We start from the raw sequence: 9,824 nt of genomic DNA on the forward strand, positions 1-9,824 counted from the left end.
AACTTTGTTCAATTTAATTTAGTGTTTTTAGCTAATAAGAATTTATTTTCTCTCCCCTGGATTTCATCTCTCCCAACTGAAAAGAAAAAAATAAAACAAAACAAAAAAACAAAAAAAAAACACTTTTAACAAATATATTAAGTCAAACAAAGCAAATCCCTATGCTGGCATGTTTAGAAATGCCTATCTCAATCTACATGTTGAATCCCTCACCTACATGTCAGGAGGTAGGTCCCACGTTTCCTTATTGGTACTCTGAAATTGTGAATGTCATTGTGTTTTATTAGTATGGTTGTGCTTGCTTTTGAATAAGTTGACTCTTTTTTTAAAACTTCCTGTCAGTAGTTACATAGCAAAATTCTACAGAGACATTTTTGAGGTTACACTTGTCTTTAGTTTCCTGAACTTAAGATTTTTTTTAACTCAGTCTAAGTAGTTGCAGATTAATTGTGTTATTTATATCATTTCCCCTTTGATTCTGTCATACCCCCATTCTTATCTCAGCCCCTACTATGCTTTCTTTTCCTCTTTGTTAGTTTCTCTGCTTTCTAACTTTATCCCTGTTTCTCTATTTCTTCTAGCAATAAGAAACTATTGTTCCTTGACCAGGAAGGAGAAAAGGGTGGAGAGAGAGAGAGATTGGGGCTAATAGAGCAACTCCCTTCTCCATTAAATAGGAATCTGTGTACTCTGATACCAGGCATAAAGTTTGGACTAGAATCAGCCTGTTGGGATCCTGATGCCCCAAAGAGGGATCACACTTCTTTCCTCAAGTTCTTTGACTCATTGCATCATCCACTCTAGGGTCTTAGAACCAATTATTTAAAGTTTACACTGTCGTTCATAGACAGTGTAAAGCAAAGAGCAGAAAACTATTCAATATAAGATAAGAATGAGGTATGGGGAAGAACTCTTATTCTACACATACAAGAAAACCTAAAGGACACAAAAGACTCATAGCATACATTTAATGAAGTCAGCATAGCAGTTCCTAGTTTCAAATACATGTGACAAACTCACAATAGCCATTTTCTTTTCCAAAAAGGAAGTTTATTTAGGAAAAAGAGGTTATAGACAAAATGAAGAGGTAAATTAGGCATCAGGAATGGTAAATATGAAATAGATTTGAGGAGCAATATGGTTAAGGAAAGGAATTTGGAAGAATATGATATATAGCCTTATATCTATATATAGATAGATATTATATATGATAAGAATATAATATAGAGGAATATGCCATAAGGGCTGAGTAATCCATTGACTGCCAGATTAAATCCATAGAGGAATTTAGCAGACTAATCAAAGTTATCTATAATAAGAAAAAAGATGCCATTAAAGGGAAGATACTAATGGGGGTGGAAAGAAAGAGACAGTCAGACAGAGACAGACAGATAAACAGAGAGACACAGAGACAGACAGAGACAGCCTCATCATGGACTCAGTCCTGAAAAGAACTTAGCAAAGATTTTTAGCATCAGCACATCTTTTATAGGGGAAATATAATCTTGGGGATTTCTCAGAGGAGGATGAGAAATAAAATCAGGAACAAAGATATATATTGAGAGATTGAGACTGCTTTGAAAAGACTAATAAAGACTGTCTGGGAAATCTTGGGTTCCCAACAGAGGTATCTTAAAAATGCTAATTAAGACAGTCTTCGAACATCCTGGTTGTCTTTACTATGGTAATAAGAAACCATGAAAAACGGAGGAAATAAGTTGATTTCAGGATTTATATCACATTGAAAGGATAACTTTACTTAGTATTCAGTAACCACTAATAACTACTGCTATACTCTTTAGGAGGCTGATATTTCATCTTAATTAGAACACAAGCAACAACATAAAAGTTTATGGAACCACTGCTATCCAAACAAGGTCCAGCAGCATGTCAGGAAACAAACTAGATCTAGCTTGAGTTGATTCTTTTGTTGTTCGTGGTATTTTCCAAGAGCACCGGAGCATTTTTCAGGGGCTTACTTCTCTCCAACCTCCCTCTTCCTCAGGCTATCAGCAAGCTTCAATCAGGCACAATACTTGCTTTGGCTGATGTGCTCAGGACCACATGGTGGCCAGGGAAAGGAATAGGGAAAACCATTTCTCTAACCCTCCTCTTCCTCCACTTGCTAACAAAAGGATTGGCTTAAAATGACATTGAAATTAATTTTATCTGAAGAAAAGAGAGTTGAGAGTGAGATTACTACCTTTTAACTATCCATTGATCTGTTCAGGGTATCAATTTCTAGTCCAAATGATTTGGGGTTCAGAAACCAAATGATGAGATTTAGGAGAGCAATTGACACCAAACATTGGGAATGATATATGAAAAATTCACAATGGCCATTCTCTTTGGCAAAAGGTTTATTTGTGAGAAGAGGTTATAGACAAAATGAAGTGATACAATAGACACCAAGAATGATAAATACGAAATAGATTTGGGAGACATTGTTAGGAAAGTAGTTTTAGCAATTAACAATGAAAAAGTCAATTAACCAGGAGAAAGGAAATATTCTTGAGGTGAGAGTATACCATTGACTAGTAGACTAAATTAATAGAGAGATTTAGCACCCTAAAAGAATTAGTTAATTATAAGAAAGAGAAAAACATTATGAGGCATGGGACAGGGATGAGAGAAAAGAAAGAATGAACCATGGAGAAGAGTTAAGGAGAAAGATACCCTGAGACAGAACACTGCAGCGGGCTAACCCAAAAGAGGTTTAGCAAAAATGATATGAGCCAGGGACAGATTTATAGGGGAAATTTAATCTTGGGATTTGACATCACTTGGATTTCTGACTGGTCACAGTGAGGTGGGGCTACCCATAACCTCCACAAAGGGTGGGACTATAAAATTGAACTGACCCCCATCAGTGCCTTTCCATGCTTGCCTCAGGAAGTAATTTTATCAGTACTTCAGAATGTCTTTGCCAGTTCTACCTACTTATTCAGGATCTCATGTCACCAGTTTTTCTTACTTATTGGTTAAAAAGGAGATTGCCTTGACAACGAAGGCCCCAAGCCCCTCAGTTACCATCATGAACATGTGGTCTACTAGAAGCAGGAAGCCCTCCCTCCAACTTCCCTTCCCCCATACCCTCCCGCTCCCATCTATCCATGAAGTGATTTGAGTATTTTGGGTGGGGGGGGGGTTCTTGGTTCAGAACCCCACTCGTGGTCAGGGGGGGGCAATAAGGCCTAAGGTTCCCTCAGTTTCTGAGTGTTTTTGTGTGTGTACATATCTCTTAAGTTTATAAATATACATATAATTCAGAGTGTCAAGTCTCATCGCTGAGCCTTAGGGAACTTTTGGCACCATGTCCTGTGTGCATTATAAATTTTCCTCCAAACTCAACTATGATACCATTACCTTTGATGGACTGCACATCTCCCTGTGTGATTTGAAGAAGCAAATCATGGGGAGAGAGAAACTCAAGGCTGCTGACTGCGATCTACAGATCACCAATGCATAAACGAAAGAAGAATACACAGATGACAATGCCCTGATTCCCAAGAATTCATCAGTTATTGTAAGAAGAATTCCTATTGGAGGACATATGTTATAAGTCATATGTTATAAGTCGAACTGAACCAGTGAGTGGAACCTCAAAAGCAATTGATGACTCTTCTGCATCTATTTCTCTGGCCCAGTTTACAAAGACTGCCAATCTGGCTGAAGCCAATGCTTCTGAAGAAGATAAAATTAAAGCAATGATGTCACAGTCTGGCCACGAATATGATCCAATCAATTACATGAAGAAACCTCTGGGTCCTCCTCCACCATCTTATACCTGCTTCCGTTGTGGTAAACCTGGTCATTACATAAAGAATTGCCCAACAAATGGGGATAAAATCTTTGAATCAGTTCCCAGGATTAAAAAGAGTACTGGAATTCCTAGAAGTTTTATGATGGAGGTGGAAGATCATACTATGAAAGGTGCCATGCTTACCAACATTGGAAAATATGCAATCCCAACTATAGATGCAGAGGCATATGCCATAGGGAAGAAAGAAAAGCCACTTTTCCTACCAGAGGAACCATCCTCTTCATCGGAAGAGGATGGCCCTATCCCAGATGAATTGTTATGTCTAATCTGCAAAGATATAATGACTGATGCAGTTGTCATACCTTGCTGTGGAAACAGTTATTGTGATGAATGTATAAGAACAGCATTGCTAGAATCAGATGAACATACATGTCCAACTTGTCATCAGAATGATGTATCTCCTGATGCTTTAATTGCCAACAAATTTTTACGTCAGGCTGTTAATAACTTCAAAAATGAAACTGGCTATACTAAATGACTTCGAAAGCAGATACCACCACCACCACCTCCAATTCCACCTCCAAGACCACTGATTCATCAGAACCTACAACCTCTAATGAGACCTCCAATTTCAAGACAACAGGACCCTTTAATGATTCCAGTGATGTCTGCATCTACTTATGCTGCTACGTCTATATCATCATCCATTCCTAATCAGTCTTCCCTATCATCTGCTGTACCTATAAATCAGCCTTCTACTCCAGCACCAATTCCTGATATAACTGCCACAGTGTCTATATCTGTCCATTCAGAAAAACCTGATGGACCTTTCCGTGATCCTGATAATAAAATTATTCCTGCTGCAGCCTTGGTATCAGACCATCCTAAAGCTTCTTCATCAATAGCAATTAGTGCACTAATGGAAGAAAAGGGCTATCAGGTACCTATACTTGGAAGACCTTCTTTGCTTGGACAGTCCCTTTTGCATGGACAGTTGATACCTACAACTGGTCCAGTAAGAATAAATGCTGCTCGTTCTGCTGGTGGTAGGCCTGATTGGGAACCAAGCATAAATCGAGGACGACACCATGGTGAACGCTCACAGAGGACTCAAGGCCCGTCACTACCAGCAACACCCGTCTTTGTACCTGTACCACCACCTCCTTTGTATCCACCACCTCCCCATACACTTCCTCTCCCTCCAGGCGTTCCTCCACCACAGTTTCCTCCACAGTTTCCACTTGGGCAACCACCACCTGCTGGCTACAGTGTCCCTCCTCCAGGTTTCCCTCCAGCTCCTACAAATTTATCAACACCTTGGGTATCAACTGCAGTTCAAACAGCTCATTCAAATACTATCCCAACAACACAAGCTCCACCCTTATCCAGGGAAGAGTTCTACAGAGAGCAAAGATGACTAAAAGAGGAGGAAAATAAAAAGTCCAAACTAGATGAGTTTACAAATGATTTTGCTAAGGAACTGATGGAATACAAAAAGATTCAAAAGGAGCGTAGGCGCTCATTTTCAAGATCTAAATCCCCATATAGTGGCTCTTCTTATTCAAGAAGTTCATATACTTATTCTAAGTCAAGATCTGGTTCCTCACGTTCACGTTCCTATTTCTGTCCTTTGAAGGACTAGAATTGCTTCTTTTTGATTCTCCTACTCCCTTTTTAGGCAAATCTGTCCTTTCATCCTTCAGATTATTTTTCTGACCCAATGAAGATTCTGTTTTAGTTCGAGAAGGAGAATCTTTTCTTCTTGGTAAATCACTCCTTTCATCTCTCCGTTTGGAACCAGAGTGATCCCTGTTATCATAGTCTACTTTTTTGTCTCTATTAGAGGTAAAGTCTTTACTTGAGGATCCACGCCCAGAATCATGCTTATCTGAAGTTCTAGTGTCTTTGGATGATTGAGAAAGACTTTTAAAGTTTCCTTGTTCATTTATACGATCTATACTAGTATCCTTTTCTGTCTGAATGCTGCTTTTCCTTTTTTCAGAGTTTTCCTTATCTGACATGGAATGATCCCGATCTTTGGTTTTTCCTTTTTCACTGGATGAACAAGTTTTTGAACTTTTGGCCTCATGCTGTATACCTTCATAGCTTACTTCTTTTGGGGGCTTCTGAACTTTCTCTGATGGCTCGCTTTCTTTTTCAATATGTTTAACAGGATTTGATGGCTTAGTGCTAACATTCTTTATAACGCTAGCAAGCTTTCCTACAGTGGACATAGCTTGTGTAGATTTAATATCTTCCTCTTCAGATTCAAAATCATCTTTGTCCCACTTTGATTGAGGAACCTGAATCATAATAATAACATCTTCAGCAGGAGCTGTATTGTCATTATTATATTCTTTCATGGTCTTCCTATACAGGCCTATGCCCTGTATAATCCTTGGTAGTTCTTTCTCTGTCTGTTCTACTCTTTTAAAATCAGTTTTCACATGATATTTGAAATTCTGCTGGAGAAAAAACCACTTTGGGCTTGGGGAGTTCTTAGTTTGTATTTTAGATAGCTAGGTCCAGTGGATAGAATGCTGGACCTAGAATCAGGAAGACCTAATTTCAAGCCTTAGACACATCCGTTATGTGACTGAGCAAGTTCCTTAATCTTGTTTGTCTCAATTTTCTCACCTGAAAAATGACTGGAAGACAGATTAGCAAACCATTCCATATCTCTGCCAAGAAAACCACAAATGTTGTCACAAAGAGTTGGAGGAGGCTAAAAATAACTAAATAATATTAACAACAAATAGCCTGGATTGTAATCTTCTGTGGGGATTAATAGGATAGGTCCTTCACACCTTCACTAAGGGCAGGAATTCAGGAGAATCTCAGAGAGTGCAATCTAAGCAGGCTCTGATCACATCTTTCATTATCTATTACTCTTCCACTGCTGGTGCTCTCTGTATGTGGGTTCTGGTACAGCAAGAAACATGACCCCTGAGAAACCCTGAACACCCGATGGCACCACAGAGATGACTCAAAAGGAGATCAAGGACCAGACACCCTTTCTACCACAATTTTACCACTTCTTCCAGCCTTAACTTGCCTGTTCATTGTACTCACTCTCACCACAAACTCCACTCCTTCCCACATAGAGGCTGGTTGGATCCCAGATGCATAAGCTCTTTTTTATTATCCAATTCCTGTAAATACCCTGACAGAAGTGCCAATGCGGTCAGCCACCACTCACTGCAGGTGTTTATCATAACCCCAGTAGGATGGGCATGTGCCAGGGAAATCCATATCTCCAGGCTTTTTGTAATGTCTGTATTCTCTTCTACTGCCCTTACGGTATTCCATTTTTTCTAAGAAACTCTTCATATTCCCTCTCTTCTCCTCAAGAGGCATAGGAACTCCCTGTTGTCCCTAATATAAAATAACAAATCGTCCTCCAGAATCTGCCGCCTACTTCCCTTTCCAGTCTTATTTCAGGTTGTACACTCTCCATTCCAGTCAAATTGGCTAGCTAGTTTTTTTTCCCCAAGATGAAACTGCAAATCCTGTCTTCATGACTTTGCATGGGTTGTCTCTCATGTTTATAGTTTTTTTTAATTCCAAACTTAGCAAGCCCCAAATAAAACAAGCATTTCTGTGCACTCTGCAGCATAGGAGAATATTGTAATGAAACAGAGAATCTCTATTATGTAGAGCTTGCTTTATAAACAGTACATAATAATGCAATTTTGCTGACCTTCTTGATTATAAATCTTTCTGGCCTTCCTTTAGTTATGTTATTTTGGTGGTTTACCCTATTCTTGGTTGTCCTCTCTCTCTAAGCTCCATGAAAATGGGAGAGAAAAAGAAAAAAAAACCTTCAAAACAAATAAGCATTTTCAAATTTCAATATTGGTTATGTCCAAAAGTGTACATTTCATTTTTCATCTTACACCTATTATTTCTGTCAGAAGGTAGATAGCATTATATAGATTCTTTCAAAGTTGTTCGTCTTTATAACATACATATTATTTAAATTATTCTCCTGATTCTTTTTAACTCTGCAATAGTATTTTCAGGTTTCTATGACATCACCCCTTTCATCATTTCTTATGGCATAATAATATTCCATTAAATGCTTATATCATAATATATTGAACTATTCCCCAAACTAGATCATCTCCTTAATTTCCTCTTTGTTGTTGTTGCTGTTGTTCAATCATTTTCAGTTATATCTGACTCTCTGTGATACATTTGAAGTTTTCTTGGCAAAAATACTGGAGTTGCCATTTCCTTTTCCAGCTCATTTTACAAATGAAGAAACTGAGGCAGACAGAATTAAATGATTTGCCCAGGTTCAACAGCTAGGAAGTGTCTGAGATCATATTTGAATTCATAAGGATGAGAATTCCTGACTCTAGACTCAACACTCTATCTTCTGTACCCTTAGCTGTTCTTTTTCTTAATCATTATAAAAAGAGTTCTAAAAGTAAATTTTTTTGAGTTTGGGTATTTTTCATTATTATTGTTCTTTTTGAGATATAGGTCTAGTTGTAAGTCAAAGTGTATATCCAATTTGGTGACTTTAGGGGCACCTTTCAGTGTTTTCTAGGATGGCTCTACCAAATCACAAGCTCCACCAATAATGTCTTAATAATCCTGTCTTCCAGTCTCTCTAACATTTTCTTTTCTTTTTGATCATCTTTGTCTATCTGATGGGTCTAAGGTAGAACCACAAAGTTGTTTAAAAACAAGATCTTTGTGGTTCTACCTTAGACCCATCAGATAGACAAAGATGATCAATTCCTAATTATTAAGAAGTCAAAGCATCATTCGATATAGCTATTGATACTTCAGTTTCTTCCTTTTAAAATTGCTCATGCATGTATCTTTATCATTTCAATCTCCCATTTTAAGTGAATTTCTTAGAATGCTTCACTTTGTTTAAAATATAGTTTACCTCTTTTTCCCTTTCTTCTCTTTCTATCAGTAGTCTAACCAATAAAATGCAAGTGCTCCTAATCTCCCAAAACCAAAGGCTACTAGTACATGATTATTCTCAAAGGTCCCACACTGAATCTTAAAGACTTAAATACTTCACAAGAAATGTCCTTGTCCCCTCTTTCTGGCACCCTTAACAATGGATCTGAATTAAATCCTGGGTTCTAGTATAAAAAGTCCCAGAGAGCTTAGCCTTCTAAGAGATACAGGAGGTGCTGACAGCTTCATGGGCTCAGGGAATTCCTGTTAATCAATGATTTACAGTCAGTACTTGTATTCAATCAATCAATCAACAAGTAATAATAAAGTGCTTATTCTGTACAAGTCCCAGTGCTCCTGAGAAATAAAACAAACAAAAATGCCCTCAAGAAATTTATGTTCTAAGTTGAAGGCATGTTTTGTTTTGTTTTTTGGAGGGAGGGGAGTTGGGGAGAAGAGACAGCAGAGACATAAATAAATATGCACACAGTAAATATTAGGATTTGAATAATAACGATCAAATGGGGCTTTGTGTAAAATGTGGGTTTGAGATATCACTGCTAGAATTGCTTTCCCTAGCCTCTGCACCGTGCCCACCAGATTGTTTGATATTCCAGGGCTGAACAATCTTTTCTAGAAACAGGAAACTGGGGGATAAGATTAGCAGTAACAACTTATAAAGGAAGCTTTAGGCTGAATCTGATCATAGCTGTCATCACTGAGAACATCTCCAGTTCCGGTACACATATATTTGGATTTTGGAATGGCACTAACCATCACAAAGAACAACATAGACACTCATAAATACCCCACCCCTGTGTTCACCAACACCACAAATAATACATGAAGGAAGGAGACCCTGGCACTAACTCTGCTGATGCTAAACTGCTATTTCTTCAAGCTTCTACCATCTCACCACTGAACAAAATCTGTTTACTTTGTCCCTGTAATGACCCAGATCCACCAATTGAAATGCTCTTCCAGTCCTAATTGAAGAAGTCCTAGGGAAACTCAAAAACTCTGACAAGAAAACTAAGTCACCTCTTCAAGGTAAACCCATCAATAATGGTACATTGTCTTCCTTTCTGGCTCAAGGGGAGTTTGAATATCAACCGGCTTCCAGTTCCCCAGGAGACTT

General features: G+C 38.2%; 1 pseudogene; it reads left to right on the forward strand.

Moving 5' to 3' along the window:
- Nucleotides 1–3,065: 3,065 nt before the first annotated feature.
- Nucleotides 3,066–5,421, forward strand: LOC116423275 (annotated as a pseudogene).
- Nucleotides 5,422–9,824: the final 4,403 nt, after the last annotated feature.

This window comes from Sarcophilus harrisii, chromosome 1 (assembly GCF_902635505.1).
Source record: "Sarcophilus harrisii chromosome 1, mSarHar1.11, whole genome shotgun sequence".
In the NCBI taxonomy this organism is placed as follows: Eukaryota; Metazoa; Chordata; class Mammalia; order Dasyuromorphia; family Dasyuridae; genus Sarcophilus; species Sarcophilus harrisii.